The sequence below is a fragment of the Raphanus sativus genome, unplaced genomic scaffold (assembly GCF_000801105.2).
Source record: "Raphanus sativus cultivar WK10039 unplaced genomic scaffold, ASM80110v3 Scaffold0980, whole genome shotgun sequence".
In the NCBI taxonomy this organism is placed as follows: domain Eukaryota; kingdom Viridiplantae; phylum Streptophyta; class Magnoliopsida; order Brassicales; family Brassicaceae; genus Raphanus; species Raphanus sativus.
The window spans coordinates 11,180-27,237 of NW_026616294.1; the positions used below are offsets into that span (position 1 = coordinate 11,180).

General features: G+C 35.7%; 1 pseudogene; it reads left to right on the top strand.

The window, feature by feature from the left end:
• The first annotated feature begins 13,320 nt into the window (after window positions 1-13,320).
• On the top strand, window positions 13,321-14,439 carry LOC108846523 (protein MIZU-KUSSEI 1-like; annotated as a pseudogene).
• Window positions 14,440-16,058: the final 1,619 nt, after the last annotated feature.

Below are 16,058 nucleotides of genomic sequence, written 5' to 3' on the forward strand. Positions count from 1 at the left end.
CATTGATGATTTCACCCGTCAGAAGTAAGAAGGAGCGTATAGAGTTGTAACTTGCTCTTACTTGGCAGACACGGTGGAAAAAGGTGGTGTTTAGATCCCCCTCGAGTAGCCAGTTTATCCTTGACTTTTGCTTGAAATAACATTCTTCTATCTGCCTCAGGAGTTGCCATTTCTGGTTGAGCTTATGTTCCTCCGTAAATGTTTCAGGGGTTGGATCCGTTAGAGCATGTACCTGCGCAAGTTGCAACAAACCGTAAGTCTCTCTCACTCTCTTTTGAATGTTGGAATAATTCTCTCTATTTAGTATTTTTAAACTTCTCTTAATGCTTTTCAGCTTCCAACACAGAGCAGTAAGGTTGGCAGACAAACTTCCGGCCTGAGACCAAGCATCAGTCACTACCTCCAAGAACTCCGGGTGTTTGGTTAAATAGTTTAGGAATTTGAATGGCTGGGTACCGGCTGAGGGAAGAGGGTAGGCTAGGTCTATGAGGCATGGGGCATGGTCAGATAGGGCTGGCGGTAGGAAAATGGCAGTGGCTTGAGGAAATGTAGAGATGATTTCGCTATTGATTAAGCATCTGTCCAGTTTCTTTGCTACTGGCATTATATCTCGCTTATTTGACCATGTGTGAACAGGCCCTTGGAATCGCAGATCATAGATGCTCATCTGCAGGAGAGCATCACGAAACTGGTACATTTGAGAAGCATGAGTGAGATGATTAAACGTCGAGTGGTCATGAGGATACAGTATCTGGTTGAAGTCACCACCTATCATCCATGGCGTAGAGTCTAGCGAAAGAGAGGTATGGAGATTTATCAACTCAACCCATAGATCAAGTCTCTCTTCCACTTCATTTGAAGCATAGATTGCTGAGTAGGTGATAGGAGCACAATTAGGGAGTTTGAGTTGACACGTTAACATCTGCCTTGATTGAGAAATAATTTGCACTTTTACAGGATCCTTCCAGATCAGAACGATTCTACCATCCGCATCCGACAAGTGATTTGAGCTGTAATGCCATCCTCTGCATAAAGACGACATCAAATGGGCTAGAGAGGGTTCCTTGATATGTGTCTCGAGCAGCGCTCCAAAAATAGGTTTATGGCTTCTAAGCCAGTCCGAAAAAGGCCTATGCTTGTCCGGGTGATTCAAGCCACGGACATTCCAAAAAAAGAGCTTTGCACTCATTGGGGATTAGAGGGGGGATCTCCAGAAGACTGGAGAGAATCATCCAAAATAAGAGGTGAAAAAGGGTTAGAAGTAGTAGGGCCAATGAACGGAGACTGTTGAATGTACTGCAAAGTACCAATCTCAGGAAACAGGGGAGGCTGAGGGGTTAATTTAAAGGGGGTAGATGATTGAAAATGAATCGATGGATGGGATGGAGGGGAGAGGGTAGGAGAAGAACGGGTTCTTTTGAGGGATGGTTTATTTAGTTTGTCAGAAGGACTCTGGTGGGTTAATCGGTCTGTGTTTAGTTTTGAAGAAAAAACAGTGAGTGGTGTTTGAGAGGCTAAGGGGCTAGTAGGGAGAGAGACAGAGGCTGCAGGGGAGTTGACATGGATAGGGACACCAGGCAGGGTAGAGAGTGGTAGAATGGGAGGGGTCACAACAGGAGGTAAGATTTTCCTCACTGCAACATAGTGTTTATTCTTCGGAGTTCCAGGGGGATGTTTCTTTTGGTTGGGATTAGGCGTAGCACTCTGTTTAGATTTTTGTGTTTTCTCTGCAGGTGTGGAAGCTACAGCAGGTGGAGGAGGAATGTAGTGGAGACAATTCCTAATCACATGCCCAAGTTCCTTACAATGCGAAAAGGTTGGTGGGAGCCAAGGGTAAGATACCTGTACTTCCACCACCTCTCCACTCTGCCTCTGAAATTCCACTACACTTGGGAGAGGTTTTGTGAGATCGACTTCCACTTTGACGTGCGACAGAGAGAGGATGACTAGGTTGAGGGTGAAATCATCTGTTTCCTTAGGATCTCCAACAAGCCCCGCTACCAGACTGAGCCCCTTCTAATGCCGCAAGTCTAGTGGCACACCCGTGAGATGGGCCCATATCTTGATGGAGCTGAGAGAAGGCGTAGCAGAGGAGTGAACCGTTGACCACTGGGCGGTATGGAACATTGAGTCTCCTACATACCATATATTTTTTTCTAGTATCTTCTGTCTTAGAAATTCACTCGGTATCCTTACCAAAGTGGATCTCTGTAATGGATTGTTGTGAATTTCTAACTTCCGCCCTTTCCCCACATATGATTTAATGGACACTTTGGATTTGGAGGAAAGGCGGAGGTCGACCATTGAAGTAACAGATGATGAAGTCTTTGTGGAGATTGGCGCCTTCTTCAAATACAGCATCAGGTATAAAAACTCTCGGCCTACCAGTATCAGAAATTTGCATAGGCGCTAGTCTTGAGAGAGTCCTATCTCCTTTGACTCTGAGCTTTTCTGCAAGGGTAGGTGGAGACTGAGAGTTGTTGGGTACAGGTGGAAACTGAGTGTTAGTGGGTACAGAGGGAGCTGGGAGGGAAAGGTTTTGTGGAGGATTGGTCGCACAGGGAGGGTAGCTGAAGGATTAGAGGTTGGGACAGGAGATGGAGCGACTGTAATTTGGTTTGTTGACGGTAGTTGTGAGGCTTTATTGGTGATGATGGGGGAGTTGTTTGTAGGAGGAAGGATTTTGAAATGGCGTTGGCTAGTTTCTTCTGGATCAGGTTGTGATACAGAGTTAGGGTTTTCTGTAGCAGGAACAGTAACTTGAGATCCAATCTCAGTTGATTTCTCAGAGGGAATACTCTGAGTAGTGGGGGAGGTATCAGTTACAGCTAAAGTCTGATGAACAGCCTGTACCATAACAATATCAGTAGTTGGTGGGGTGAGAAGTGAACGACGGATTTCAGCTCGGGTCATAGGAGGGAAGGCAGTTAAGGGTGGAAATTGGACAGGAGAAAGGTTAGCTGGAGGGGGGTCTGGGGGGAAAGGCGGAGGCAGGGGAGTGTCACCGGAGGTAGGCGACGGAGGTCTCACGACGGAAGCTTGGCCAGGAATGGCCCAACGGTTCTGCATTGGGAAGCGTGTCAGAGAGAAACTGACTTTTATTTCTTTGAGATATTATCCCATTGCAAATGAAATTAGTTTAAGTGCTTATAATTAAAGTAGAACAAAAGTGTCAAACCAGTCATCTAAAGAAACCATGTGTCCGATGATGTGCGTGCGGTTTGTGATATAGTTAATTAGGTCACCAGCATATTACATCATGAACGACGAACCTTATCTTGTGTTTGGAACCGCCCAAACAGCATAGTTAATCTCCCTTTACAATTCTCCGTTTTATATAATCAGACTCAACTATAATACCTTTAGTTGTTAGCTTACAATGACTATAGTCATACTTCTAATTGGTTTTTATAATAAAGCAAAGGTGCGTGCCTATTTATGGGTACATTGTGGCGTCACACTTGTCAACATATAATATAACCACATGAACATGCGTATATACACAGTAGATGTGTGTTTGTTACTTGTCAGTATGTGTATAATATGCAGGCCTGCTAATATGTATTGTTACAAACATATAAGAGAAATTGTCAATAATACCATTTTTTTTATACCACTTTTCAACTATACACTAACCAACTATACCATCAGATTTTTAGTGATTAAAATACCGTTATACCCTTGAATAATTAAATTGTTCTTCTTCTTCCCCCACGACAGGTTTCTCTCCGGAGGTTTCATCTCCGATCCGGTCGATGATTGTGAGATCGGACCCTGCGCCCGGAGCCCCTGTGGAGGTTCCCGAGCCAAATCGGGACGCAGCGTGCGGCACCTGCGGAAGGCCGGAGTCGATGGAGCTCGTAGTAGTCTGTGACGGTTGCTAATTTGGCAATCTTTGACGAAATCGACGAGACTCCCGTTTAGTATCAGACTCCATCTTTAATGACTGATCATCCACAGAAGAAAGCAGAGCTAAGCAGACGAACACTTGATGAAAGGTGAAAGGTACCTCCTTTCCCGACGAGGCTCCACCTGGTTTCCATCCCTTTGCAGCGCTGCCCAGTAAATGTCGGTTTCTGCAGTGTTTGATTGCCTTAAAAGATTCAATTTTTTGATATTTTTTGTCTTTTGTAGTTTCTGTAGGTAGTCTCCATATGAACAGAGTGAATGATGGCAAGTCACCTGTGGGTAAACCTTTTGTTTTTGGGGGTAATGGGAACGGTTCTGGTGCAAAAGACACAACTCCAGGTAATGCAGCAGTAACTCTAGTATCTGATGAGGAGGAGTTTAGCACACCTGTAGGTGACTTTGTCTTTGGTTCCGAGAAGTCCACACCACCGTGTAATGATGAAAGCAGATGTTTGGATGTGGATAGTGGTAAAACTGGAAGGGAGGGTTGTAGAAAGTCTGACAGTGGTGATGGTAAAGCTAGAGATGGTGATTCTTAAGTGAACCTTCCTGCTGAGATGAAGAAGCTTAATATCAGCGAGGAAGCAAGGGAGTTTAGTAACGCACCTCCTGCATTTATCTTTGGCAGCTCTGGAAAAGTTAATAATGTTTTTCAGAAAAAGAATCTCAACACTACCATGCGATACAATCAAGAGAACCAACCTGTGAATACAGGTCAAGCCAGACAGGAGTCAGCTTCTGCGTCTGTGATGCCTGCTGAATGTGAGGTTTGGCGACTAAGGTATTATTACATTCTAACTCAAACAGCTTCTTTTGAATACTTATGTTTCTGAGAACTGAGAGGAGTAATGCTTTTTTTTGTATCAGGGGAAATCAAGCCTACAAGAATGGTGATATGCGTAAAGCCGAGGAATGTTACACGCATGGTATTAATTCTTCCTCGTCGTCAAGACGTCAAGTGATAGCTCAGACTGCTTTGTAAAGCCTATTGCGCTTTGCTATGGCAACCGCGCAGCAGCAAAGCCATGTTACCATTACATAAGTTCTGAATTTTTTTTTTTTTTGTGAATTGCAATGAAGATAGACTCAGATCATAGTTTTTCAGATATGTTTGTACAACAATTCCACTGCAGAAAGAGAGACAAAATATATGTTGGTCACACTTTCTAGACCAAACCGTTGGGGAACAAATGTTACATTTTCTTGCTATTGCTGCATTCCTGCTTAAACATTGACTCAATGTTCTCAGATTTTGGCTACAATGACTGAATTCAAATTCTGAAAACTGAACAACAACAAGATCACATACAGAGTCTCAAAATCCATTCTTTTCCACGCAAAGTTGAATCAGAGGAGGTCAGTGCAGTTGTATTCGCTGCCTTGGTTCTGTTCCTGCAGAAGATTTTTAAGCATATCAGTAAGAATATGTATGCATTGTTTCTTCAGTTTTGAAAATCTGGAACAGTTTTACGATATACCCGCCTGCAGTTATGTATATGCATTTGTCATCATAACCTGTAACAATATTGAATCAGATCAAAGTCAAACTAAGACTTTTGATGCAGAAGAGCTTGAGACTTTGGCTTCTGAGCTGCATGTTAACCAAAGACTAGGATCTTTGTTATCATCATACTTCCGACAAATGAACAAGAACACCTCCTGCAAAACGTGTCCTCCTGTCTCATTGTTTTTATTAGACTTTCTAAATGGTTATAAACTATTTAAATGATTAAGGGTTCTTCTAACTAATTTATTTTACCTTTATAAACCCTTATAAATTGTTTAAGGAGAATATTCTTTTCTGTTTTATAAACATTTATATATATATATATATATATATATATATATATATATATATATATATATATATATAATTCAAATGCTACTTTATAAAACTTATAAATTGTTTTGATGTATTATCAGAATATCATAAAACCCAGATTTATAATAATATTAGTTTCAAAAGTGACATAAACTGATTTATAAAACCATTTAAAAACCCTTATAAACCCCTCATAAATTGTTAATAAGGATTTCTAAACTGTTATAAATATTTTATAAACCCTTATAAAATATATTTATAAAATTTTAGATAAGATTTATAAACCTTTGTAAATAGATTTTATATTTCATATATATTTGATCAACTCTTATAAATATTTCCTAAACCCATCGACACAAAAGAAAAGCTCTTATAAACCCTTACAAGATGATATAAATCATAAACAAAATGATTTATGAATTCTATAATCACACATACAATAAATTAGTTATAAATCTAAGATTAGAATGATATCTATCTTAAAAATAGAAGATGAAACAAGAGAAGGTTGCCGCTTACAGGGGAAGGGAAGATCCGGTGGCCTGTAGATGTCAAGGAAAGCCGTGAGATCAACCATGTCTCTTTCTTCAGTTTTTATAAAATTTAAATAGTTTTATAAACCCTTTTAGATAGTTTTATAAAATTTTATAAGTAGTTATATAAATATTTATATGTGTTTTATAAACTTTATAGATGGTTGATACAAGGTCTTATAAGCTCTTATACAATTTATAAATGGTTCATAAATAGTTTTATAAACTCTTATAAATGATTATATACAAAAAATTTCATATAAGCCTTTATAATATTTTTTTATAAATCCTTATAAACCTTTATAAATGGTTTATAAACTCCAAAAAAAAAATTATTTATTTTATAAACTTTTATAAATTATATCTTTATATTTTTTTATAAATATTTATTATAAACCCTTGCTAAATATTTTATAAACCCTTTATAAACTCTTTTTTAAACTTCTACAAACATTTATAAATGATCTATAAAGTCTTCTAACTGATTTATATTTTGATTTATAAACTCTTATAAATTGTGTTATGAAGATTATTAAATTCTTATAATCTTTGGAATAAACCCTTATAAAATAGATTTATAAACTTCTATAAATAGATATATAACCTTGTAAATTGATTTATAAACACTTTTAAATGTATAAATTCTTATGGATAGCTTATAAGTTCTTGTAAATAGTTTTATAAACTCTTTTAAATATTTTACAAACCTTTATAAAATGTTTTATAAATTAGTTATAATGGTTTATAAAATGTTTATATATTAGTTATAATGGTTTATAAATTATTTGTAAAGAATTATATATAATTTATAAATGTTTATAAATAATTTCTAAAGATTTATAGATTATTTGTAATGGTTTCTAAATTATTTATAATAGTTTATATAATAGTTTATCAACCTTATCATCCTCCTCAGAGCTGTAAAGATAATTATACACTTCCTCCTCCTGATTCTCAATGTAACGCTTAGCCACCAAATCAGGTAGCTTGGTTATTTTAACCTTCTCACACCCAAAAAGCAAACTCAGTTTCCTATCGCAAGTTACCATATTTGTCTTCTACTTCAAAGGATGTGTTAACTGACGAAAGTACTTTCTCACTATGCTTATCATAAAGAGAAGTGACACATCCTCTTTGTAGTTGGTAGCTCCAGAATAAGAGAGCACATGTACCTCCTTGCGTTAGACAGTGGCTACAAACCTCAGTGTTAGAATTGATTTTGATGAGACAGTTGTACCCCATTACTAAGAGGCAGCTAAGTGATTCTACTCGTAATGAAGGTTTCTTCCACTGTCGCATATCAAAAAGATTGAACTTTAACCAGACTAAGATTCGGTAATATGAAGGTACAAGACAAAACTGAATACAATCTCTGGAACCTGAAACTTTTGTGCAAGGACATGCCCTTATTGTCTGAGGAACAGTGTAATATTGGAGAAATGAGTGTACCCAAAATCTACGATAAATAATGACAATAACTGAACAAACATCCAATCAAAACAAGCTTCACTTTCTTCTTTGTTGGAAAATGTAATTCTAGTTTTCCCTCACCCTGGTGCTAAGGTGATGAACTGTATAAAAATCACAGAAAGTAAACAGCTAAACAATTGAAGCTTTATTAATAAAAAGGAAATTAAACAATTTTTAGTAATAGGTATAACTAAAATTAATTCATTAAGGGTATTCGTGTAATCAACCATTATGAGAATCAACGTGAGCGCGACACATAGGAAACTGATTTCTCAAATATATTATAGAGATATAAATGTATTTTTCCAAATTTTCCTAAAGTTTTATCTCAAAATTTATTAAAACTTTTAAATGATCAATGTTTCTCTAGCCAAACGATAGTAATTTAACATTTTTTGTTAGCCTGGAATGGCCGCGAGGCTTTGATAAAAATGGAATAAAAACTATTAATAAAATAGTGAAGTCCATACATTTCACACATTCACGAGAATTTATAATTTTGAATAAAAATAATAGATAGTTACTGAATGTTGCTAAAAAAAGATAGTTACTGAATATTTATTTTTCTTTTTTTCATTCTAAAAAATATAATATGTGGAATATTTTTAAAAATTTCATGTTGTAATTTTTAAATATTTTATAGAATTTTATGAAAGATCTATTCCAAATAATTCTACTCCATAAAATAGCATTCTAGCTGTAGTCTGTATTTTATGTTAACTTCAACCCCCAATAAAAAAGGAAAAATTTTTAAACTACCACTTTGGTAGTACCACTTTGCAAATATGCACTTAGGAGGGAGACATTTTTATAAATACTTTTTTCATTAATTGCCAAATGACCAAATTAACATTCCTTTATCTCCTCAAACATTAATCTCATTCTCTAATCTCTCCCTCAGCTCATCGTTCGCCGGAGATCAGCTGAGATCTGACGTCTCTCTCTCACACGCCGAAGATCCGCCGTCGTCTCTATCTCACACGTCGTCTCTCTCTCACACGCCGAAGATCCGCTGTCATCTCTCTCTCACACCTCGTTTCTCTCTCACACGCCGAAGATCCGCCGCCGTCTCTCTCACACGCCGACGATGTCGAATCCTTCTCCGGTTCAATTTTCTCAGATGGTATGCGTATATCTCCTTTTAAATTTGTCAATTTTCTCTATCTCCTTTCAATTGCCTATTCGTACTTGCTAGTCTTTAATTTTTATTGGAAGTAGTTCGTTGTTGTTTGTGATGGAGATAGTTACATTTGGTATTGGTATCTCTATTTGAATTGGTATTGCATTTGGAGTTCAAGAAAAATCCAAATGTGATAGCTTCTTCTTCACTGAATGTATTCAAAGAGTGATTTATTGTCATGATCATGTCCCTTTTATTCATCTTTCTACTACTCAATAGAGGTGAGATTATAGAATAGGTTGATTTCTACTTGTCATTTTAATTATTCCAGCTAAGGGAAAGAGATGTTCTGATGGTTGACACTGCATATTGAGTAATTATAATACCTTATAAATCCGAGTTTCATGATTTGTTTGTAATATAACTGATCAAGGATTTACAAGGCTTTATAAAAGAAGCTTGTTATACAAGAGTTCTTCATCAGATTGTTACTTAGCATCAGCATTTCTGTTACTGATTTTTCCAGGAGCAGCTGCAACATGAAGAAGAAGACGAGCATGTGAAAGTTGTGGCAAAGTCAATGAGGTAAGATAATTTATAAGCCTTTATAAGCTTCCTCTGTAGTTATTTATAGTGGTTTATAAAATTGAAAAAGGTAAATATGTATACTTAGCATCAACATTTCTGTTACTGATTTTTTCAGGAGCAGCTGCAACATGAAGAAGAAGACGAGCATGTGAAAGCTGGTGGTGAAGTCAATGAGGTAAGATAATTTATAAGCCTTTATAAGCTTCACCTGTAGTTCTTTATAGTGGTTTATAAAATTGAAAAAGGTAAAGATGTATACTTAGCATCAGCATTTCTGTTACTGATTTTTTTGGAACACATGAGCAGCCGCAACATGAAAAAAACGAGCATGTGGAAGCTGATGGCGAAGTCAATGAGGTAAGATAATTTACAAGCCTTTATAAACTGATTTATAACGTCTTATAAAATTGTCTTTGGAATTTCACAGACTAATTCCAAAAATTTGTGAAATGTTATTTATAAATTTCACAGACTAATTCCAACAATGTTGAAGTTGATGCTGAAGTCAAGAAGCCCGAGCAAGTTAAAGGAAAAAAGTGGAAGAGGGAAAAAGGTAAATAACTCTATTTATAACGATTTATAAAATGTAGATTCTCCATGGATCAATTTTTTTATATGATGATAAAATAGGAACAAGAAGAAGATGAAGGGTAGAAGGAAGTTGATGCTGAGGTCGAGAGCCTGTTCAAAAGGTAGGAAGCTCAATTTATAAATAATTATGAAATATTGATTCTTATTCTTCTAACTTTATAAGTCTCTATAACTTTATAAGTCTTTATAAATATTTTTAAAGAATGGTTTGGGTATGTTTTGTTTAATGGATCAAATTTTTTATATGATGATAAAATAGGAACAAGAAGAAGATGAAGTGGAGAAGGAAGTTGAGGTCCAGAAGCCTGTTCAAAAGGTAGTTAGCTCAATTTATAAAGACTTATAAAATATTGATTTTTATTCTTTTAACTTTATAAGTCTTCCTATAAATAAGAAGTTATAAGAAGTTATAACTTCTTATAAAATATAGATTCTTCTTCGTTTTCAAACGTGAATAACTTATGCTTCTAAGGAAAAATAACTATTTATAATGTCTTATAAAATGTAGTAATATTGTTCTTGTTACAGCAATGCATTGGGTATTTTTTGTTTAATTGATCCAATTTTTGATATGATGATTAAATAGGAACAAGAAGAAGCTGATGTTGAAGTCGAGAAACCTGTGCAAAAGGTAATTATCCCAATTATAACTGCTTATAAAATATAGATTCTTCTTCGTTTTCTAACGTGAATAACAATGATTCTAAGGAAAATTAACTATTTATAATGCCTTATAAAATGTAGTAATATTGTTCTTGTTACAGTTTGACATTGAAATGAATATGTATATCTTAAACATGACAGCCAAAACATGGATCTGAAACTATACAAGTGGATCAGAAATGCAAACTGCTGGACATTGGTGGAAAGAAACATGTAGTTGCCGAAGGACGGATGCATTCAACAGACCCAAATCAAAATGTCCACTTTGTACGATTGGGTCTGAATGCAGCTAGAGTGTGGGTTTATGCAGTGATGGTAGATGATGCCGTCTTTTGGAGGAAGTCTGAAGAAATCGAGACATTGAAAGATGCACGTGGTTCATCAATTGCATGGCCACTTGATAATTTGGTCATATTACCTTTTTCTTCAAAGGTGAATAACTATGCTTGGGTCTTTCTGTTAAATGGATCAAATTTTTGATGTTGTGTTAAGAGATGTATGAAGAAGATGAGAGAAAAAATGGTGTTAAGAAGTTAACTCTGCAAATTTTATAAAGCTTTATAAATCAGTATTTCTTGGATCTAACAAACCACGTTCTTGTTCAGAGTCTCTCTTGCTTCTTCAAACAGCTCACCAATCTTGTCAATCTTCAAAATCTTGACACAAGCCAGTCACATATTATTCTTATGCATGGGTATACTTTCTTTTCAAGATCATCTTAATATGATTCTCCTGATTGATTCTAAACTCTCATAATTAATTTATAAATTCTTATTAATTAATTATAAACATTTTTAAAACTCTTATAATATTATTTTTAAACGCTTATAAAATTATCAATGAGCACTTGTAAATGATTTATAAGACTTACTAGATCATTTTGATTTTTTTAAAGGCTTGTAAATTATTTATAAGACTCATTTTAAATCTTTATAATTGATTTATAAATCATTACAAAATGATGTATAAACATTTATAGCTGAGTAGTAAAATCTTTTAAATGATTAAAAGCTCTTATAAATAATTTATAATCATTTATAAATTTTTATAACTAATTTATAAATCTTTATAAAATAAGTTATAAACCCTTACAAAGCTGGAGGCAAGGAACTGTTTTGCTGCATCAGTTAGAGGCTCAACAGCTTCGGCCATTAAGACACTGGAGAGGAGCTCGAGATAGAGCAAAGCGGAATCGGGAGTCATAGGCATATTGCGGAGAAGACTACTGCAATACCTCATGCAGGAAGCAACCTCAAACTTGTCAGCAGCCATAAGCACATCTAACAAAGCAGGTGCTGTTGTGACAGTTAGAGAATTTCTGTACACAAAGTTCAAAAGCTCCATCAAAGCACCTTTCTCTGCCATAAACATTAAAACAGAGCATGATAAATCAACATTGTAAAGTTTCTTTACACTGATAATCTTTCATGGACAAAAAAAAAAGAATAAAGAACCAAAGCCAACAAGACGAGAATGAGAAAAGTATGACATGAAATTGCCATACCTTGTGCACTAATTCTAAGGGTTACATGTTTTTGTTCTGATTCCCTCATTCCGTTAGAGAACAGCTACAACAAGAAGGCAAAAGAATAGTGTTACATGTGACATAAACAGAAACAAACCAACAAGGCTATAAAAGAAGAAGAAGAAGAAACAAATGAGTTAAAAGAAACCTTGTAGAAGAAAGGGCTTTTAGCAGTCAAGATAGGAGGGCTAATATGCAGTTCCTTAACATTAACAACAGTAGAATGATCAATTCCCCAGTTTGGCTCATTAGACGCATATCATCACCTATAACACAAACCTACAACATTATATTTTTTTCTTAATCAATTTGAATGGCTATGATCAGGAACGACTATGTGTATCACATACTATACCCTAAAAAACGGATGATTCTCAGTCGGATTGAACTTCCAATTCCCACGAATCAAAAACCCGAAGCTTTTCACAAAGACTAGAACCAATTTAGAGTCGCATCCTTCGAACTCGAGCAAACCGCGAAAGAGGTCCAGAACGGAGTCTGATAAACGGCATAGTACCTGAACGGATTGATCGACGATGATGATAGATTCAGAAAACAATTTGAGGTTGTAATCCTCGTCAAATCTCGCTGGATAAAATATAACTCGTCGTCAACATCGTCAAATCTCGCCGAAGAACTCGACAGCATCATTAAATCTCGCCGGAGTATTCGTTGGAATTGGCCAATCGGATAAATTAAGTTTCATGGATCTGAGATCTAGAGAAATCGTAGGAAAAGAAGTTATTTTAGATTTATTTAGTTAGGGGTACAATGGTATTTTACCTATTAAAATTTTAAAGGTAAAGTTGATTAGTGTATTTTTGAAAAGTTGTATCATGAAAATGATATTAGTGGCAATTTCTCAATAAAAAACTATAATATATAATTTTATTGGAGGGCCTCTCAAAAATGATAAGCAATAGATAATTTATCACAAATGTATCCTTTCAAAGATGTTCATTTAAAAATGTGCATAAATACACACAAATCGGCCACACCTCTCTGAAAACTCATAATCACTTTGGTCCCCGAAAAAAGATTATATATCAACACCTCTCATCAGTGGATCAATATCAAGACATATCATAAATTCATAATAATGGTGCAGAACCACGAACTCTATCTTCAAAGAAGCTTCAGCGCTACGACACAAGAAAGATCAATCCAGAGACCTCTCTGTCCCGAGGCTCTCATTCTCGTTCTCCTTCCTCCCTCGCTTTGATCCCAACCATCTCTGAGCATGAACTCTTCCTCATACCTTGCGGGAGAGACTCCTCCTCCTCCTCTTCTTCTTCCTCCTCTAGCAGCATCGTCAAAGTCAACGTGAAGCTTTCTTCCCTCTTGCGTTCTCTCATCAAACTCATTAACCTCCCCGTTTGCAACTTCCTCTCGTTTCCTTCTTCCTCCAGCGTTTCTAACCAGATGATCTCACTCGTCACCGGTGGATCCTCTTCCCTCGGGAAAAGAGTCACCGGGACGTTGTACGGACACAGAAGAGGCCATGTCACGTTTTGCGTCCAGTACGGTCCGAGTTCCGACCCAGTGCTGCTCTTAGACCTAGCCATGTCAACGGCATCTCTAGTCAAAGAGATGTCGTCAGGACTAGTCAGGATCGCGTTGGAGTGCGAGAAACGTCACCGGTCGGGTACAAAGCTTTTCCACGAGCCTAAGTGGTCCATGTATTGCAACGGGAGGAAGTGCGGTTACGCGGTTTCACGTGTCGGCGCGTGTAACGAGTCGGATTGGCGCGTGTTGAACACTGTATCTAGGGTTACGGTTGGAGCTGGAGTTATTCCGACGACGAAGCGTATTGATGACGTGTCAGGTGGTGGAGAGGAGGTTGGTGAGTTGTTGTATATGAGAGGTAGATTTGAACGAGTAGTCGGGAGTTGTGACTCGGAAGCGTTTTACATGATGAACCCTGACAAAAACGGAGGTCCTGAACTCAGTATTTTTCTCCTTAGAATATAAAGATAGAAAAAAGTTTTTAAGTTTTTTTTTTTTTAAATGTCGCAAGTGATGTTTGAAAGCATTAGTTATGAATGCAATGTTGTTTCGTGAAGTATATGTAAACGATAGTGAGAATGCCTAGGATGGTGTTTTAGATTTTTCTAGTTATCTATTTGATGTGGTATATTTGTTCCTTTTTTTTTTTTACTTTCTACAGAAATTTATGTAGTATCAAGAATGGAAGGATCTGATGATTAGTATGTGGTTGTCTATCTCATTCCTAAATTGCATCTTTGGATAGGTTCAAGAAATCATATGCATGGTTCAAGTCTATGTGACTTCTTGATGTCTTTAATAACGGGAAGGTTGTAGCCTCTGTCGTTTATGAATTTTTTTTTTTTTTTTTTTTTTTGAAAAAGAGCTTTCAATTAAAATACATAAGAAAATACAAGTATGAGTTTTAACTCATAAGTTTGGAAAAGTTTGCAACAAGCATAGAGTTAAAGAACTCTAGAGAAAGATTCACAATTGAATCCTAGAAAGACAGAAATAGAAAGACACTAACTATTGATTGTGGTTCCCTCGGCCGCGACGACCTCTTTTACCTCTTCCACTAACATTTGTCCATTCCATACTGAGAAAGTTGTAACTTCTGTTTATTGGTCACGATGTTAGTCTTCTCTTTGGTTTTGGTGGTCTACCGGTTGATCAAAACCAATTCTGAAGACAGTCAGATGAAATATCTGTTTTGGTCTCCAAATTTTTTAGTATTAATTAGTAAATTATTTGGTCTCTAAACCAACCAAAAATATATATGTATGGATCATCCAGTTTTTACATCGTGATTGTTTCATGTCCCACAAATTTTAGAGTCGGTTCATGATATTGATGTTTTAGTGTAGTAGGTTGTTGTGAGGAGGTATAGAATCCTTCTCTAGTTGGGGCAGGAGTAAGTGGTTTTGAGTTAAAAGATTGTTGGCTAGTTGGCTCTCATGCAGGTCGTATTGGCCCTGCGAGGGACTCTCCTTTGTATTACTTCATTACCAATCGTATAAAATTCAGCAGGTGTAGTGTTTGGTTGCTTATATGCTGGGCATGAAGACCCGCACATGGTCCGTCATGATTTATGCCAAAATTAAGATTCTTGTTGTCTTCATTGTAAACTATACTGTATTTAATTACAAAGGCAAATTCGCTTCATACGTGGAACGCAGCGACCAACTTATATTTAAAGTTTTTTTTTGGTAGGTAACTTATATTTAAAGTTAAACTAAACAATACTATATTATTATAGAAAGTGGGCTTGCTTTTGAGTTGTAACGTGTAACATTCGATTCGTAACCAAACACCTTTCTATTTTTTAATTCAAAAAACTAATTCATACGGTCATTTTATAAATATATAACTTTGGTATAATATAGATTATAATTTTAAAATTTATAAAAAATAGCATAGTCTTTTTGCTATTTTGTTTTTAATAAATTTTGTCTAACATTAAATTATTAACTACGAAATTAATCAGTAAACTAATTTAAAATAATAGTATAAAAATTTAGGAAAATCTTATTAGATTTTTTTCAACAGTTTTGATATAGCTAAAAGTAAAATTTAATATTTAAAGTTAAAATTGATTTATTATTAATATTTTTATAATTATTAATGATTTTAGAAATTCAATATATTTAATAGATTAGTGTAAATAAGAAGATATATAATTGATAAAATGAATTTAGTATTTTTTTTTGTGGTAGATAAAAATTGTAATCCTATAGACTACATTTGCAAAGTGTTTTTGCCACATGTCCTCTCAACAATTAGTTTCACAAAACAAATACGACATAGCTACTAAAATTGATGATATGGCTTCAGGGAAAATATGACATAGAT